Source organism: Chiloscyllium punctatum, chromosome 40, assembly GCF_047496795.1.
Source record: "Chiloscyllium punctatum isolate Juve2018m chromosome 40, sChiPun1.3, whole genome shotgun sequence".
NCBI classification, from domain to species: Eukaryota; Metazoa; Chordata; class Chondrichthyes; order Orectolobiformes; family Hemiscylliidae; genus Chiloscyllium; species Chiloscyllium punctatum.
This window is the reverse complement of record NC_092778.1, coordinates 40,238,072-40,256,881: the sequence shown is the minus strand read 5'-3', so window position 1 is coordinate 40,256,881 and position 18,810 is coordinate 40,238,072.

Here is an 18,810-nt window from a genome sequence, read left to right as displayed (position 1 = left end):
TTTGCTTGAAACGTCTATGTTTCTGCTCCTCGGATAATGCCTGACCTGCTGTGCTTTTTCAGCACCACTCTAATCTTGACTCTGATCTCCAGCATCTGCAGTCCTCACTTTAGCCTGGCTTAATTGGCACAAAGATATTCACTCTTTCCACCACTGACTCTTTGTAGCGGTAGTTTATACCATTAACAGGATTCACCACAGAAATTCACCAAGGATCCTTAGACAGTACCTTCCAACCTCTCAGCCTCTACCATCTAGAAAGATACCGTCTGCAAATTCCCCTCCAAGCCACTCACCATCCTTACTTGGAGATATATCACTGTTTTATCAGTGATGCTCATAAAATGCCACATAACCCAGTGAGGCATAACAAGATATCAGTGCTCTTCAAGTTGTGCCCTTATAGACTTCATCAAGTTTAATCAGTCTACAATTGGTAGCAGCACCTGCAGTTCCTAGGTTCCAAAATCTGGAATACCGTCCTTACATTTTGAGCCTTGTGCCTAACTTTCCTCTTCAAAACATACCATAACATCTACCTCTAATCAAGTTTTTGTTCATCTGAGCTAACATCATCTTATGTAGCTTGGTGCCACATCTTGCTTCCTAATGCCCCTGTGATGTGCTTTAGAATGTTTTGTTACAGTAAAGGCACTATACAACTTGTTATAAACAATAGTGGAAATTTTAAATACTCTCAGTCACAAAGCTTACAAAGGTTACATCAATTTAACATTCGGAATCTGAAAGGGGACAAAGGGATTTAGAGGCAACACAGAGATGCCAATGCTAGATGATTTCATTGTAGAGCAGAGCTCAGGAACTACTCTAGTCCTATCCTTATTCGACAATCGGAAGATTGGGTTGGGGACGTGATTGCAGAAACAATCAGATGAGCAGACTGAAGTTTCCCTTTAACCGAGGCTCCTTGCAGTCACGGGGTTGGGAAATTACTTGAATCCATCATGCTTCACCATAGATTGCTCACAAGAAATTGATACCCTGGAACAAGATACTGAAGAGGACTGCAAAAAAGAAAAGGGAACATCCAAGTTGAACAATGAAACAAAACGTAATTGAAGAGACATAACAGAAATTGAATAATGGTAAAGACTCTTAACTAAACAGAACTCCATGTAACACCTGATAGCTATGGCTATAGCTTGCGATTTTTACAACATCCCTCACTAAAATATTAAGATATTAGCGCGTGCTCACTATTTTGCATTTTATTTTAACCTGAAGAGCTTCTGAATAAATATAAAATACTTCCACAAGAAACCACTGAAAAGAGGGTCAGTATTTGCTAGCCCAAACTTTCCTCAATCAGTCTCGAGAGAGGAATATTATTTCACCACCCTCTCAACTAGGAATTGATATACGACAGAATAAAAGGAATGGAAGGATCCAAAAGGTATTTTTAAAATACTACCAAACCTTTGATTTTAGATCTTCACATATTTGAGTAAATGTATATCGTGGAATGTTTGCCTTCCAATTTTCAGGCAGCAGTCTTTTATTTTTTTTCTCAGAAAAGGATACAACCGATTTTCTATTACAGAGAAATGATCATATTTTAGAAACACTAAGCATTCTCCATCTTCCAAAAGTAAAGGGGCCTTGCTTCCTGGGAAAAGATTCCATGACTGTCAGTCACTGTCCTCCAAAATGTTGTCAAAGTGGCCATGTTACATGTTGATCTCAGTGGTTACTAGCAGATTAATGAATCCTTGAAACATCTTAGATATGCCCAAGACTATCCTCACCTAATATCCATATATATCCAATTCAGCAGAAACCATTAAATAATCATTAATAGAGTTTACTAATAAGCTGGAAACACTGACACAAATTGCAGAATTCCCATTACTGTCCATGAATCAAACCTAGGGCCCTCTTCTTCCACATAGCTCGAATACTCACAGTGTGAACCAGATGACGACTTATGGAGTTTAGACAATTATGCAGGTAATTACGAGCAATTGCTATGAAGACATAGAAATGGAAATCATCAGAACTGTAAAGCAATTGTGAGTAGCCTTCCCCACGCAAAACAACCAAATGTATTTTATTACTTTAATATTGAAAAAACATACCATTGATAGCTATACCGTATATATATAAAATTTCCTGATATAACTAGTATGTTTTTGGGTTAACAATTCAATGTGTAATTGCCAATGCAATACCTTTGATTAACCAAGTGGATAACTCCATTCACACTTATTAAATGTTGGTGAATTTTGTAGTTACTCAGGTACATCGAGACCAAAAGAATGTTTAAGCATTTTTGGATTTTATCAATTAATAATTAACAATACATCTGCTAATATTCAGGAGTTGGTTGCATGCTCAAACTGAGCATGACATCCCCTTCAAATTCTGGCTCTTTTTATCTTTCCTGTTTTAATTGCACTCTTACATAGCCAAAGGAAAAATCTATCCTATGTTGCCATTCTGATCAGTTTCCCTCCCTATCACCCAATCATGCCACCTTTAACTTCATTCACGTGTTTACTTTGTCCACTCTGACGAAGCTCTATTCCAATCTCTCACTAATTCTCTACCTCAGCATTCCATTGCTACAGTTTCAGACTTGAATTCCTTTTAAATAAGCCATATTGCCATACTTGGCATTCTCTAAAGTCTTGTCAAGTCTTGTCTGCTGTTTTCTTATGGACAAAAGAAATCAAACAAACATTCTCTTCTTTCTCAATTCCCCATAAGCTAGGAGGCAACCTCACCACCTTACTCTTCATTCCAGTCATCCTACTTGACATTGCCCAATCAATCAAGCCACCAACAGCAAACACTTCCTTTCTGTCCACAACAACCCGCAGGACGATGGCAGGTATACTTTGCCTCATATTGAAGCCTCTCCAATTGTGGATACTGCCTTAGCGATGGTATGGAGGCCTACATATACATTTCCTATATTACAAATCATGATCAAATATTAAAAGTACTACTTTGATTGGCTGTAATGTGCTCAGAACATTCTCAAATTGAGAAAAGATAAAATATTAACACACCTTCCTCTGTACTTCAACTACTCTTCTGGCACCTTCACCACCTGCGATCATTGTTTTTCAGAATCTCCTTTACAATATTTGTTATTTACTGTCCAAGAGAGCCTGAAATACTTTCTCTTGTTCAAGTTGAGGCTTTGATTGTTAAATAGGGATGAAAGAAAAATATCTGCACTAACAACTCAGCACAAATTTCTACCTTAATTCCATCATCCTGACCACCAGTACTCATGTCATTTTGTGGCTAGTTGGTGTTCATGTATCCTGCTGGCTATTTTTCTGCCTGTTTGCCCAATGTAGTGTTTGTTACAACGCTTGCACGGTATTTTGTAAATGACATTACTTTTGCTTGTTGTTTGTATAGGGTCTTTCAAGTTCATTAGCTGTTGTTTTAGTGTGTTGGTGGGTTTGAGCTACCATGATGCCAAGGGGTCTGAGTAGTCTGGCAGTTATTTCAGAGATGCCTTTGATGTTGGGGGAAGAGTGGCTCGGGTTTCTGAACATGTTTTGTCTGCTTGTTAGAATTTGTTGCTGAGAAATCGGCGGACTGTGTTCATTGGGTAGCCATTCTTTTTGAATACATGGTATAGGTGATCTTCTGCTGCTCTGTGTCGTTCCTCTGTGCTGCAGTGTGTGGTGGCTCGTTAGAATAATGTTCTGATGCAGCTTCGTTTATGAGTGTTGGGATGATTTGCTTCTGTGGTTCAATACTTGGTCCGTATGTGTTGTTTTCCTGTAGACGCTGGTTTGAAGCTGCCCATTAGCTGTTCACTCTACCGTGACATCTAGGAATGGCAGTTTGTTGTTGTTTTCCTCCTCTTTAGTGAATTTTATGCCAGCAAGGATATCATTAATGGTCTTGAAGGTTTCCTCTAATTTGCTTCGTTTAGTGATGACAAAGGTGTCATCCACGTAGCAGACCCAGAAGGTTGGGATGGTAGAGCTGTTTGTTCGAGTCTCTGCATTACTGCCTCTACTAAGAACCCAGATATCGGCAATCCCATGGGTGTTCCATTGATTTGTCTGTAGGTTTTGTTGTTAAAGGTGAAGTGTCTGGTAAGGCACAGGTCCAGTAGCTTGACGATACTGTACTTGCTGATGAAGTTAGTGGTATTTGGAGTATGCGTCTTCTAATAGTGTAGTTAGCGTTTCCTTGGCCAGGTTAATGTTGTTTGATGTAAGCAGGGCTGTTACATCAAAAGGAGACCATTATTTCATCCTCTTCTATCTTAATGTCTTTGATGGTCTTCAGGAATTCTTGGGTGGAGTGGCGTGAGCCTTCTACTAAGCATTTTAGTCTTTGGTGTAGCTCCTTGGCTAATCTGTAAGTTGGGTTCCAGATGGCAAGACCATAAGTCTGAGGGAGGCTCCAGTTTTGTGAATTTTGGGTAATCCATAGTAGCATGGTGTGTTGGATCCGTTAGTTTTCATTTTTGGAAGTCGGTCTTATTTATTTCTCCAGATTTCTGAAGTTTTTTTGAGTAAGGCTGTGAATTTGGTTCTCTAGTTATAGGTTGGGTCTATCCACTTGTTGGAAAGTGTTGGTATCTGAAAGTAGCACGCTCACTTTTTCAATGTAATCTCTTCGATTTAGTATGACTGTCAAGCGTCCTTGGTCTGCAGGTAGGATAACAATGTTTTTTTAAGTCTTTCCAGTGCTTTCCCGTGTGTTGAGTGTGTTTCCTTCCTTTTTTTTCTGCTTAATGTTGATGCGACTATCTGTCTGATAGCTTGCTGGGTTTTTTCTGAGAGTTGGTTGCCTTTTAGTGTTGTTTCTAATGCTGCTAAGAAATCTTTCTTGTCCGCATCCTGGCAGTTGTACTTTCATCCTCTTACTAAGACGGCTTTTTCAGTGTTTGTTAAGGGTCGATCAGATAAATTTTTTATCCATGCTTCAGTGTTGTCACTTTGTGCAAGTTTGTCTAGTTTCTTCTGCAGGTCTAGTCTTTTCATTTTCTGTGTTTGTCACTGTCTAATATCTATGGCTTGTTGTACTTGTCTGTCCATTCATGGTCTGTTGCATGAATGAGTAAAGAGCTTTGGTGCAAAATTTCCCGGTTGTATTTATGGAGTCTGTTGTGGGCATCATTAATCATTTCTCTAAGCTTTCTGGGGCTGTTTTGCTCTGCTATTCTTTTGGCTAGCATATGTTAATGGGAGGTTTGTGTTTAAGACAATTAGGTAGTACCTGTTTTCTTAGGTATTTGTGCAGAAAGTACAGCTGTTCGCGGGTAGCACTCTGTCGGATGGCATTCGTTTCCCATTTTCAGCATATTACACCCATAGGTCTTAGCGAGTTTTGAGAAGATTTGTAGCTTAGGTTGAGGTTCTGGATGTAGGTTTGCTCGCTGAGATGGGAGGTTCATTTCCAGATGTTTCATCACCCTACTAGGTAACATCTTTAGTGGGCCTCAGGCGAAGCAGGGTACATGATTCTTGCTTTCTATTTATACGTTTGGGTTGATGTTTTTTCCTGTGGTGATGTCATTGATTTTCCATTCTTCTCTGGTTTCTTTATTTTTCCCATACCCTCTCCCAGCTGAATAGGGAACACAATGCCTGGCCCCCAAACCCATTTTGTTGATCTTCCCAACTGACCTCCCATAAGAGTAGATAACATAAATTATTCTGGACTCACGTACTGACCCACTGAGTTTCAAAATCCTAATAATCACCATTACCTCAAAACATCGACCAATATGTCCCCACAATCACTATCTTCAAACTCCCTTCACTCTCCAACATCCTTGAACAAGCTGTGCCGCCATATCTGTAATCATCATTGTTTCAAATCTGTATTTGAATCAGTCCAATCAGATCTACTTCTCTGCTATATTAAATCACTATAAGCAAAAACAAATCTCAAATTCAAGATTCTAACAGTCTGAATACATTGTCCCTCCTCATCTTCAAAATCTTGAAAGGCTTCAACATGACTATATGGTTCTCCAGAAATGTTTCTCTGTTAGCCACCTTTGTAGGACTGCACTCGGTCCGTTCATAGTTACGTTTCTCCCTACATACCCATTATCTTTAATACTATGAAAACTTAGATCAAATCACTTCTCAAACTTCTAAATCCCAGGCAAAAGTACTCTAATTTCTTTAAAATCTCATGACAAGTTAACTCTTGGAATCCTGGTACTGTTCCAGTAAATTTGGTCGCTTCACTAAGAACTATTCACAGATGTCCAGCTTTTTCCTAACATAATTTTGCTTGCACTGTTTTTGACACCCTTTCAAGTTTTACATATAGCCTCTTTATACCTTTTAGCTCATAGGGTACCTTGCTTATTTGTAGGATATGTGCTTTGCTTCCCCCATTCTTCTATACTTTGTCTTTTAGTTTACGCATCTTTCAGTCATCTTTGTTTAAATTGCCACATGGGACAAGGGTTGAGTACTTGGCCCTTCGCGTTACTCATTGATTCTGAAACCCATCAAGTTCTTTCTCAAAAAGGCTTTCCGATCTTTCATTTTGTCTAGTTTATTATGGACAGTACCTGCTCATCACAGTGAAATCAGTTCTACCCAAATCTTAAACCTCAACTGTTTCACATTTCATTCTTTCAAGTATATTGAATTTGAATTAACACTACTAGATAAATATTCAGGCAACATTAGGCTGTTAATTAAATCTGTTCTTTGTTCATCTCTAAACTCAAAATGCTTTGTTAGTCTGAGGATGCATTGCTGCAGAAAACCATTCCAGACACTTGCAATAATCCTCCACCTTTCTGGCATGTTTGCTTATCCTAATCTATACCATCTGCTTACTTCTCACTATATCCCCTCTTACCTTGCAAGTGATTTCATCCATAATTACTAAGGCTACTCCACCCCACGTATTATTTTCTCATCTTTTCTATCCTGGCATATTTAGTCCCCAGTCCTGGCTGACAATGCAACAATGGCTCAATGACAGTGACCATGTCGTACCCTCCCAAGTTGAACTTGCAATTCAACTATCGCCTTGTGTTCTGCATATTTCCAAAAAGATCACTTAGTTTAACCATAAACCTTAACCTGTTCTAATGTCTTATTTCTATTGCTTATTTCAATCTCCGTTTAATCAATTTACACCTAAGTTTTCTTCTCCTGTGGTAACTGAAGCACAGTTTCTGACTCTAATTCTTCTCTCTTAAATTTCACTTGTATTCAACTACTACGTTCATATTTTTTTCTAACTAATCCCTCCACATCATTTACTAGTTTAAATTCCCAGTGGCCACTACTGATCCATTCTGCTAGGGCATGGGTTGTAGTTTATAAGAGTAGTATCGTCCCATCCTGTCCCAGTACTGGTGTCAGTGGAGTGCAAAATACAACCATTGACATCCAGTTCTTTAATTTAGCTCTTAGTTCCTGATACTCTCTAAATCAGGTTTCTTGCAACTCTATGCTGCTGCTCCTAGCACGAATCCCAACAACTAGACCTTGCCTTCCCACTGCAACATTCTCAAGGTAATTTGTGATGGTACCAGGCAGGCAACGTACCACAAGTCACTCGATCCAGTTTAGAGGATAGTCTGTTCCTTTAATGAATGAATTCACTACAACTGTCATATTACCTCACACCTCCCCATTTCGTCAGCTTCAATTCGTGCAACACAACTACCAGTACTGGGACAGAAGGGAATGGGCTTTGTTTGTACCCTGCCGCGACCAGTCTCCTGGCAAATCAAGTAACTAGGGCTATACAGAAGGCTTGAAACTAAACAGGGAGGGGAGGGAAAGAGAGTCTGAAGGATCTGGTGGCATTTCAGGGCAGGTAGTCAGCAAATGATACCCAGAATGGGACTGGAAGGGACAGAGTTGTCGACCATAAAATGGAACGGCAACAAATAAGGCCAAAAGGGAAAAATGGCTCTTCACTTCAATGTAGGTAGCATTTGTAACAACATAAATTAACTGATAGCACATAAAGAGGTTCATGAATATAATCTCAGTCTTTACAGACACATGATTACAAGGATATTAAAGCTGGGATCTAAATATTGAAAGGACTGAGTGGTAGGTATAGATATTAACCTAAAATTTCAGAGATGAAATGAAATAAAACAAGAAAAAAAAAATGAAGCCTGGTGATAATCTAATGATAGAAAGATCACTGCTTTTAATGTGCTTCTGTGTCCTGCTGAAGAAATGTGTGCATGTGTTTAAATCAAGTACTGTAATGTCACAGTGACAACTGAACTGTCACAGAATGTCTTGTCTGGCTGAAGTTCTGTTTAAAAACTGATATAGCGAGCAGGTGTGATAATGTGGGTTATTTCAGTTAAATAAGTATGCGTCATACAGTTGCAGACACAAAGACAATATTCAGTACCGTTCACAAATCCGCAGACACTAAAGCATGTCCAAATACAGCAAGTTCTGGACATTATCCAGGTTTGGATTAAATAGTAGTGAATAAATTCACATCCCACAAATGTCAGGCAATGACCATTTCAAATAAGAAACAATCTACTCTTTTAAACTGAAAATTAAAAGCTCCTTCTATTCTAAATCTGAATGTATAAGTAAAGCTCCTCTGGCATTGCCACCATCAACATTCCCAAAACTGGGACTGCACAGGATAACGCTCATTCGATTCTTGTAAACTGAACGTTAATCTTCCTCTATTCTTTTAAACCAAAAAAGCAAAGCTGTCTGGACACTGTCCACACCAAACACTCTTAGGACAGGTACACTATTAGATAAAGAGTAAAGCTTTCTCTATACTGTCCCAGTCACATACTCCCAGGACCGAGACAGCACCCGGTAGAAGAGATAACTTAACCTAACCGCCCTTGAGGTTCAATCTCCGTGGACTGTAAATTACCAACACTAGATCAGAATTCCAGATGTTCTTAGCTAACAACAAATAGCTGAGTAGTAGCGATACTTTACTGTAGTAGGTCAAGAAAGCATCTCACAGCCCCTTTTTAAGGATAATTAGGAATGGGCAATACACCTTAGCCTTACCAGTGGAATTCCTACTTCACAAATCAATAAAAAAGGGACTTGACTTAGAGGTCAAAGAGCTACCAAAATGAGTCAATTTAAAAATAGAATATCATGACAAAGATTAGAATACATGAGATTCACCAGGATGTTGCCTGGGATAAGGTGTCAATTATAAGGAGAGACTGGTGTTATGAAGATATGTCTGTACCGTTCCTTCAAGAGAGTTAAAAGCTAGCAGCACCAAGTGTTCTGAACAAGATATACTGTAACCTTTTGGTCCAGTAGCTAGGGTAGCTGGTTGCCTGGAAACGACAACACAGATTTGAATTAGGCCAAATCAGTTTAAATTATACCCCAAAAAAATACCAAACTCCAATCAGGTTTGAATTTAGTATATTGACAATCTTAAAATTCAATGACACAATCTGGTGCTTAGCGGGTATAAGACTGGGAAAGCTTAAACAGTTGAGAGGAGAACTGCCAAGCCACCAGCATGTACAGACTGCCCAATAAAAAAAACTCTCTTAAAAAGGTGCCTTTAGCGATCAGTAACCAGTGAAAAAGAAATCCCCAAGAAAAAGAAAACTGGCTGGTTTTGAAAATTTGAATTTTTGGTAAATCTTAATGGGGGGGGGGGTTTATTGGACCAGTATTGTAGAAGGGCAAGTAAAAGATAGGTTAGAGAAAGGAGTTATAAATAGTTGTTAGTTAATTATTCTCTGTTATGCTTTAAGAAATAAAGTTGTTAATGTTTACTTTAAATAGTTCTTGGCCTCTCGAAGTTTCACACGGGATACATAATTTAAACCAGCAACACAGAAAACAAGTAGGAGGATTTAACCCATGACATAACAGTTTGAGGGCTCATTGCTGGGAGTTGAATGGTTTGGCAGCTCTTGTCCATGATTTGAACAGTTTGGGCCTTGGATTTGGAATTTGAACAGGTTTAGACAGATTTGAATAGATTTGGGTATACGAAAAATCCCAGCAGATTTAAACACTTGCAGGTTAGTGTCCTAAATCTTTAAATAAAATGTAGGGGAGACAATTTGTTTAATTTCGGTGACTTGTGGCTGATTAAATTAAAAGTGAGAGAAATGGCTCTTAATATTGCTAAAGAGGTTCTGGGATTTGATGATTCTCAAATTTGCCAAGCAAGTTAAGAAGGAAAGAAAAATGCCATACTTTTAGAATTACCAAATAAGTTAGATTTGAGTTTAACCAAGGACAAAAGTGAGTTATTCAAACACTTAGGTGTGTCAGAGAAACAGGTAAGTGCAGTAGACGTAGAAAAACTTACATTACAATTTAGGCAAATGGAGTTAGAAGATAAACAAAGTGAGAGAGAAGAAAGTGAGGAGGAAAGAGAAAGAGAGGGGGGGTTCTTGGCTGAGCAAAGTGAGACAGAACAAACAGCGCGCGAGAGAAAGAGCGCGAGAGCGCGAGAGAAGGTTCTTAGCTGAGCAAGAAATGAGAATTTGAATTTGAGAAATTGCAACTTAGTCAGCCAAGTCAACAGGATGGAGATTAAAATAGAAGCTGGTAATGTATACAATATGTCAAAGCTCTTACCACATTTTGATGAAAAAGATGTTGAAGCCTTCTTTATTACATCTGAAAAATTGGCTAGGCAGATGGAATGGTCCGAGGATTTATGGGGAATGCTAGTTCAGATTAAACTGGTAGGCAGAGCTAGTCAGGCCACACTGTCAGATGAGGGGTCAAGAGTTTATGAAGAGGTTAAACAGGCTATTTTAAATGCTTATGAATTGGTACCAGAAGCATATAGAGCATGGTTCAGAAACACAAAGGAGGAAACAGGTCAGATTTGTGTTGAGTTCGAAAGAATTAAACAAACAGTCATTTTGATCAATGGGTTTGTGCTTTAAATATAGATAAGACCTTTGAGGCTCTAAGAGAGATTATTCTGCTGAAGGAGTTTAAAAATCCACTTCCAGAGATTCTAATAATTCACGTGGAGGAACAGAAACTTCAGGCAGGGAGAAGGGCAGCAGAATTAGCAGATGAATACATGATGATGCATATGACAAGCTTCCAGCCATAATTTCATCCTGTGAGGGATAGAAGTTGGGGGAAGGGAAGATCCTAGACTAAAAAGCAAGGAGTTGAGAGCACTGGTAAGAATATGCCACAGGATAAAAAAGAAGCCCAAGAAGGTGGAAAGGAGGTGTAAGACCTCAGGTTTTTCCACTCTGGTAAAGTGGGACATGTAAAGTCACAGTGCTGGTCGTTAAAAAAAGGCACTGTGGGAAAAGATGTGGTAAAAGAAGCTAAGCTAGTGGCATTAGTGAAGGTGGTAAAGCAGATTCCAAGAAGAACTGAGAAGCTGCAGGAGAGTGCACAGCCGAGGCAGGGACTGGGTATGGAGTTAGTACCTGATCTCTACAAAGAATTTGCCTCTGTGGGTAAAGGTTACTCAGAAAGAAAAAGGGAGAGAAGGACAAGAAGTTATAGTTTTGAGAGATACAGGATCTAACCAAATGCCGATAGTAAGGGATAAGCGAATATGCACCCTTTCTGATCTGTAACCCATGACTGTGGTAATTTGTGGGATAGAGGGACAGAAATTTAGCATCCCCCTATGTAAGATGAGGTTGGAGTGCCAACTTAAGACTGGGGAAGTTACAGTGGGAGTGACTGACAGCGTGTCAGGTCCAGGAATTCAGTTTGTTGTTGAGAATTATTTGGCAGGATCCAAGATGGGAGTGTCACCCCTTGTTATGGAGAAGCCCAAGGAAGATCAAGAAACTGAGGAGTTAAAACAGAAATATCCTGGTATTTTCCCAGTCTGCATGTTGACAAGTCACAGCACAAAGCAAAAAGTAAAAAGAGAAAGATGAAGGAGTTGAGGTTCAGTTAGCAGATACCCTGTTTGACGTAATGGTACAGGAAAAACTTGCAGAGGTCAGACAGAAGTGTTTAGTCTTGAAAGGCTAAGAGACATGCAAAAAAAAGCAAGACAAGACCATAAAAGACACCTATCTGAATGGGTACTCCAAAAAAGAGGCAGAGGATATTCCAGAGGATTATTATTTGAAAGATAGAATCCTAAGACTGAAACGAAGACCACGGGAGGTTGATGCAGAGGAGAAATGGACCAAAGTGCATCAAATTGCAATGCCAGAAGCATACAGAGGAGTGTTGTTACAGGGAGCACATAAACTACCTGTAGGAGGAGGTCACCTAGGGGTATGAAAGACTCAGGCTAAGGTGCAAAAACATTTTATTGGCCTGGAATGCACAAGGATGTGGTTAACATTTGCCAAATGTGTCATACATGCCAAACGGTAGGCAAGCCACAAATGGTAATAAAATCAGCACCTTTGTTGTCAATTCCCATATTTGAAGAACCTTTCATGCGGGTTATAATTGATTGTGTAGATCTTGGGAGGGAACTTAAAATTGGGAACCAGTACTTGTTAACCATAATGGATATGTCTACCAGATTCCCAGAGTAGATTCCATTACAGAATATAAAGGCAAAAAGGGTAGTAGAGGAGTAAGTAGTTTTCTTCACATAGTAAGGGTTACCCAGAGAGATTTAGTCAGTCCAAGGGTCAGATTTTACTGCTAGACTGTTTAAGGAAGTTCTGGATAGCTTAGGTATACAGTACTTTAAACCCAGTGTGTATCATCCTGAATCTCGGGGAGCTTTAGAAAGGCAGCATCAGACCCTGAAGACCATGTTGAGAACATACTGTCAGGATTACCCAAATGACTGGGATAAAGGTATCTCATTCATATTGTTTGCCATTAGAGATGCCCCAAATGAATTTACTCAGTTCACTCCCTTCAAATGAATATTTGGGCACGTAGCGAGAGGTCCTTTCAAATTAATTGAAGAAAAATCGACAGACCAAAGTTGAACATCTCCCAGTTAGATTATGTACTGGAGGTGAGGGAGAGATTAGATCAAGTAGGTGAGTTAGCTAAACAGCACCTAAACAGGGCACAGTATAAAATGAAGCAGGTGGCAGATAGAAGCTCTCAGAATTGGACATTTTCCCAAGGGGATGATGTGTTAGTACTGCTACCACTGATGGGAGGTCCCTTCAAAGCCAGCGTTAGTGGTCTCTACCAAATTGTGAAAAAGTTGAGTCAGGAGAACTCTCTCAGAAAGATGCCAGATAGAAAAAAAAGGTATTGATGTCATGTGAACATGTTGAAACTGTATTATACTAGAGCGGAAGAACTGGAGAAACAGGTGTTAGTTACTACCCCTCAGAGTGAGGAATCAAATCCAGATTATGTGGATTTTGATGTGCCTCATAATAGATTTTAAAAAATGAAGAAGCCCTTGACGAGTGAGATAGGTTAGTAAACTGCCGCAGGAACATAGAACGTAGTTGAAAGTTTTGTTACTGCAGTACAAGGACAAATGTAAGAATCAGATGGGGAGGACTAATGCTATTGTACATGAAGTAGAAATAGAGAACACTGTTCCCATAAAACAACACCCTTATCGGCTTAATCCTTTCAAAGCCAGACAGGTTCAGATGGAGGTGGAGGCCATGCTCAACTAGGACATTATCGACCTTAACCAGAGCAAGTGGAGTTCGCCGACCCTTTTAGTTCCCAAACCGGACAGGACTCAACAATTCTGCTTGGATTATTGAAAGGTCAACTCAGTTACAAAATCGGACTCAAACAATTTCTAGATTGGAGGACTGTATAGAGAAAGTCGGACAAGCCAGTTACATCACCAAGTTGGACTTAATGTGTGGTTACTGGCAGGTACCTTTACCAGAGATGGCGAAAGAAATTTCTGCATTTGTAATCCCAAATGGGCTATATCACTTTAAAGTGATGCTCTTTGGAATGAAGAATACATCCAGCACATTCCAAAGACTCATGACCAGAGTTATAGCTGGGTAAACAAACTGTGCAGACTATTTGGATGACCTAGTGATCTATAGTAAGTCCTTGAAAGATCACAGTTGGCAGAGTTCTTTGAACAACTACGAGAAGCAAAACTGGTGATAAACTTAAATATAACAGGATTCGCAAAAGCAGGGATGACATTCTTGGGACATAACATTGGTCATGGAAGGTTGACGTTATGGAACGCAAAGACAAAGACCATCGAAGAATTTCCATGACCAACACCGAAGAAAGAGGCGCTTCAATTCTTAGGACTCAGCGGATTCTACCAGAAGTTTGTTCTAAACTTCAGCAGTGTAATGGCACCGTTAACCGATTTACTGAAGAACACAATGTTTCGGCGGACAGAACCGTGCCAGGAAGCATTCAACCATTTGAAAACCACCAAACCAGTTTTAGCTACTCCAAACATTTCAAAACCTTTTAAAGTCGCCTTCAATGCTCGTGACATAGGCGTTGGTGCTGTACTCCTACAGGAAGGGGAGGATGAGATTGAACTGCCAGTTGGTTACTTTTTGAAGAAGATCCACATCCACCAAAAGGCAATACTCCACAATCGATAAGAATTATTGAAGTTTAGTACTGGCCTTACAACATTTTAATGTGTATGTCATGAACAATGTGTCCAAGACGGTTGTGTACACGGATCACAATTCTCTTACATCTTAGAACGCTTTAAAGACAAGAATAGGAAACCATTTTATTCAAGTCTTAAAAATCATACATGTTGCAGGTCATAAGAATGTAATCACAGATGCATTATCGCAGATTTAAATGATAAAGTTTAGATGAGATTTGTATTTATTTAATGTTTTGAAGTTAAGGCGAACTTAGATTAAAGTTATCGGTATGTTAGGGTCATGTGTTTAAAGATTGTTAAAACTGTTCCTTGAAGACAGTTAAAAGCTAGCAGAACTACCTGATAGCACTAAGTATTCTGTACAAGACAAAATGTAACCTTTCGGTCCAGTAGCTAGGGTAGCTGGTTGCCTGGAAACAAAAGAGATTTGAATTAGGCCAATCAGTTTAAATTATACCCCGAAAAATACCAAACTCCAATAAGGTTTTGAATTTAGCATATTGACAATCTTAAAAGCCAATGACACAACCCGATGCTTAGGGGGTATAAGGCCGGGAAAACTTGAACAGTTCATTGGAGGACTGCCAAGCCACCAGCGTGTACAGACTGCCCAAAAAAAAGCTCCCATAAAAAGGTACCTTTAGCGATCAATAACCTGTGAAACAGAAATCCCCAAGAAGAAGAAATCTGGCTGGTTTTGAACAGTTGAATTTTGGTAAATCTTAATCGGGGGTTTTATCGGACTAGTATTGTAGAAGGAAAAGTAAAAGATAGGTTAGAGGACGGAGTTATAAATAGTTGTTAGTTAATTATTCTCTGTTATGCTTTAAGAAATAAAGTTGTTGATTTTTACTTTAAACAGTTTGTGGCCTCTCGAATTTTCACAAATTGTTGCACAGTATAAGTCTTTTCTGTGTTGCTGGTTTAAATTAAGCAGAAAGGTTTACCCCATGAAAACTGGATAGGGTGGATTAGTTTTCTGCAAAGACAAAAATAGAGGGTAGATCTGATCAATGTAAGCAGTTTTCTTTTATTTTTACTCATGAGACGTGGGTCTCTCTGGCTTGGCCAGCATTTATTGCTCGTTGGGCAATTAAGAGTCAACCCCATTACTGTGGGTCTGGAATAACAAATAGGTCAGGCTAGGTGAGGATGGCAGATTTTGTTCCCTAAAAGACATTAGTGAACCAGATAATCGACAATAGTCATCATTAGACCCTTAATTCCATATACTTAATTGAATTCAAATCCTCCTATCGACCATGGCAGGTTTTGAACACAGGTCCCCGGAATGTCGGCTGAGTTTCTGACACAGTAGTCGAGCAATAATCCCATTAGACCATTGCCTCTTACACTTATGAGAGGCATAAATAGATTAGACCATTAGAGCCATTCTCCCCATGACTGATATCTAAGACCAGAGAGCACAAGTTCAAGGTGAGGAGTAAGTGGTTTACAGGGGACCAGAGGGAAAAACAAAATCACACAGGATGGTAGAAATACAGAATATGCTGTCTGAGGGGGTGGTGGAGCAGGTGCTCTTGCAACATTTAAGCATCTCCTGGACAAGCACTTCAAATGCCAGGTCATAGTAGGCAATGGACTAAGTACAGGTATAAGGGATTATCATAGTTTAGTGCTTCTTGGTCAGCATAGACATGGCAGGTCTATTTCTATGCTGTATGACTCCCTTTATCATCACTGAACCCCCCAATTCACATCCCGGGGGATATCACTGACCAGAAACTGAACTGGACTATCCATATAAATAGCTATTCATACAGGTGGTTACATGAGCAACTGAGGGACTAGGAATAACTCACCTGCCCAACATCTACAAGGGTCAAACCAGGGGTTTTAGGGAATACTCTCCAGTTGCCTGGATGGGTGCAACTCCAGTGACACCGTCCAGGAAAAAGCAGCCTAACTTGATTGGCACCATGTCAGAAATATCTGCTCCCTCCACTGACAGTGAGGAGAGCAGCATTGTGTACTACATATACAAGATTCACTGCAGAAATTCACCAATTCGCTTCTTAGACACCAACCTTCCAAACCCGCAGCCACCAACTTCCAAACCCACAGCCACTTCCATTGAAAAGAATAACGGTAGCAGATACATGGCAATATCACCACTTGCAAGTCCCCTTTCAAGCCACTCACCATCTTGACTTGAAAATATGTTGCCAATCCTTCATTGTTACAGGATCAATGTACAGGAATTCCCTCCTCAAAGGCATTATGGTTCTACCTACAGCAGTTCAAGGCAGCCGCTAAGCACCACCTTCTCAAGAGCAACAAAGGATTTGTTATAAATGCTGGTTCAGTCAGTGACATCCAGGTTTGAGTGAATAAATGAAAGCTTATGAGAAGCCTGAACAAGCAAAGCTGACATAAACATTTGTTAAAAGGGTCCAATCAATAAGCCTCTCTCTGGGGAGAAATGTTAAAAGATCAACTTATCAAACTAGCTGACACATTTGTGATACCCATCAGTGATCAAACTGCTCATTTGCTGGACATTGGACATTCTCAGAGACTGTATGGAAAGGTATAAAGGTGATTCTTGGACAGGTCAATGTAAACTTATGGTTGAGACTATGGTATAGCTTCTTTTGCAGAGTATTTTGCTGTAATAATATATCATTGAGTTTATCCCATTGTTACAACTGGAGTTAATGATATCCAGACTATGGTTAGTGGGGAATAAAAGCACACAGTTGGGTAGGTATTTTAAAACAAGACAGAATATGTAGAATAGCAAGAAATGATTTTGATCAGACAATGCAAAATCCACATGGATGGAAGAACTCTATAGGCTTCTAACAAAAGCTATACATTAAGACAAAGAAAATTACCAGGGGAACCCCATCCCTCCAACCGCAACAAGACACAACATCACCCCCACTCCAGTCCTCATCTTCCACCCCACTAATCTCCAGATACAACGCATTATCCTCTGACATTTCCACCACCTAAAATCAGACCTCACCACCAGAGACATATTTCCCTCCCCACACCTATCAGCATTCCATGGAGACCATTCCCCCCCCCCCCCCCCCCACCTCGACTCCACGTTAGGTCCACGTCCCCCACCAATCCACCCTCCAATCCTTGCAGGACCAAAAGGATCCTTCCACATTCGGCAGAGATTTTCCTGCTTATCAAAACATCTCATCAGTGCCCGTTGCTCTTAACATGATCTGCTCTACATTGGGGAGACAGGATGCCAACAAACGGAATGTTTCAGGGAACATCTCTGGGACACACGCACCAAACAATCGCACTGCTCTGTGGCTGCCACTTCAACTCTTCCTCCCACTCTGCCAAGGATATGCAAGTACTGGGCCTCTTCCACTCAAATCCAAGCCACCTGACCCCTGGAGGAAGAATGCCTCATCTTCCACCTCGAGACTCTCCAACCACACGGCATCAATATCGACTTCACCAGTTTTCTCATCTCCCACTCCCATCTCACCCCAGATGCAACCCTTCAACTCGGCACTACCCTTGAACTGTCCTACTTGTCCATCTTCCTTCCTGCCTATCAGCTCCACCCTCCCCTCCAATCTATCACCATCACCCCAAAACCTCCATCTACCCATCACCTTCCCAGCTATCTTACCTCCACCCCGACTCTCCTATTTATCTCTCAAATCCTTCCTCCCCACCCACCCTACTATATTCCTGATGAAGGGCTTATACCCAAAACGTCAATTCTCCTGTTCCTCTGCTGCTGCCTGACCTGCTGCGCTTTTCCAGCACCACAATAATATGTTCCACCCTAGGATAAGAAAGAAAGTAGCTACAGATGTAATGGATGCATTGTTAATAATCTTCCAAGAATCCATAGATGAGGAAAACTAACATGTAAAATGTACTAATGTAAAAATGTAAGCCTTATACAAAAAGGGAGTCAAAAAAGAGAAACAACTAACCACAAGCCAGTTAGCTTACCATCCATCATTGGGAAATTAATAGCCATTTATAAAAGATAATAATAGCAGAACATTCAGAAATATAATTATTCAAAGTCGGCATAGCTTCTTGAATTGAAAGCCATGCCTGAAACTTCTTAGAATTCTTTGAAGAAGTAACAAATAGGATAACGGTGAATCAGTAGATGTAACATATTTGTATTTAGAAAAGGCATAAGGCAAGATACCACATATGAGACTATTTTAAGAGTCCATGATGTTGGAAGTAGCATATCAGCACTAATAAGAGGATTGGATGACTCTTAGAAGACAGAGTTCAAAGAGGAATCGTTTTCAAGAGGGAAACCTGTAATTAGTGAAGAGTCACAAGGATCAATGCTTCAGCCACAATTATTTATCATATACATTAATA